This window comes from Oryx dammah, unplaced genomic scaffold (assembly GCF_014754425.2).
Source record: "Oryx dammah isolate SB20612 unplaced genomic scaffold, SCBI_Odam_1.1 HiC_scaffold_9309, whole genome shotgun sequence".
NCBI lineage: Eukaryota > Metazoa > Chordata > Mammalia > Artiodactyla > Bovidae > Oryx > Oryx dammah.
Genome location: NW_024078830.1, coordinates 1 through 785, shown reverse-complemented (window position 1 = coordinate 785; position 785 = coordinate 1). Strand labels below are relative to the sequence as shown.

At 43.2% G+C, this 785-nt stretch overlaps 1 non-coding gene across 1 annotated transcript; it reads left to right on the top strand.

Moving 5' to 3' along the window:
- The first annotated feature begins 211 nt into the window (after positions 1 to 211).
- LOC120860118 lies at positions 212 to 425 on the top strand. Its single transcript, XR_005720246.1, has one exon. It is a non-coding gene; the product is annotated as a small nucleolar RNA U3 (small nucleolar RNA).
- The last annotated feature ends 360 nt before the right edge of the window (positions 426 to 785 follow it).

Genomic DNA, 785 nt, shown 5'->3' with positions numbered 1-785 from the left:
TTAAGTTTGATTTTTAAAAACTGTTAAATTATATTTTCAGTGAAAATGTTCAAATGAGTTGATAAGTGACAGCATTTGAAAGCTGTATTGCAAGAGCTCTGTTTTTTTTTTTCCCAGTAGAAGAAAAAATGGCAAAGTGGTGGGGAAATGGTTGCCCTCAGTGTAAAGTTCACAGCTAGCACAGGCCCGGCAGCGGCTGGGGGTGGAAGCTAAGACTATACTTTCAGGGATCATTTCTATAGTTTGTTACTAGAGAAGTTTCTCTGATCGTGTAGAGCACCCGAAACCACGAGGAGGAGGTGCAGTGTTCTCTCCTGAGCGTGAAGCCGGTCCTTGGTGCTGCTTCTGCAGCTGCCATTGGCCATTGATGATCGTTCTTCTCTTCTTTTGGGAGAGTAAGAGGGAGAGAACACCATCTGAGTGGTTTCGCTTACAATTGACTTTTTTAAAAAAAAGTGAGTTGTTTGTAGTGTTTCTTACTCTATGTTAGTTCTCTAACAGATTTATGTTTCAATGAGATGTACTTTATTTGCCTCCCTTGTAGTTCAGTCGGTAAAGAATCTGCCTGCAATGAAGGAGACCCGGGTTTGATTCCTCGGTAGGAAGGATTCCCCAGAAAAAGAAATAGCAACCCACTCCAATATTCTAGCCTGGGGAATTCCTTGGACAAAGAAAGGAGCCTGCCAGGCTACAAGTCTACAGGGTCCCAAGAGTTGGACACAACTTACCGACTAAACCACCTTATTGCCAGTGGCCTTTGTGACAGCACGGGAGGGTTTATCTTT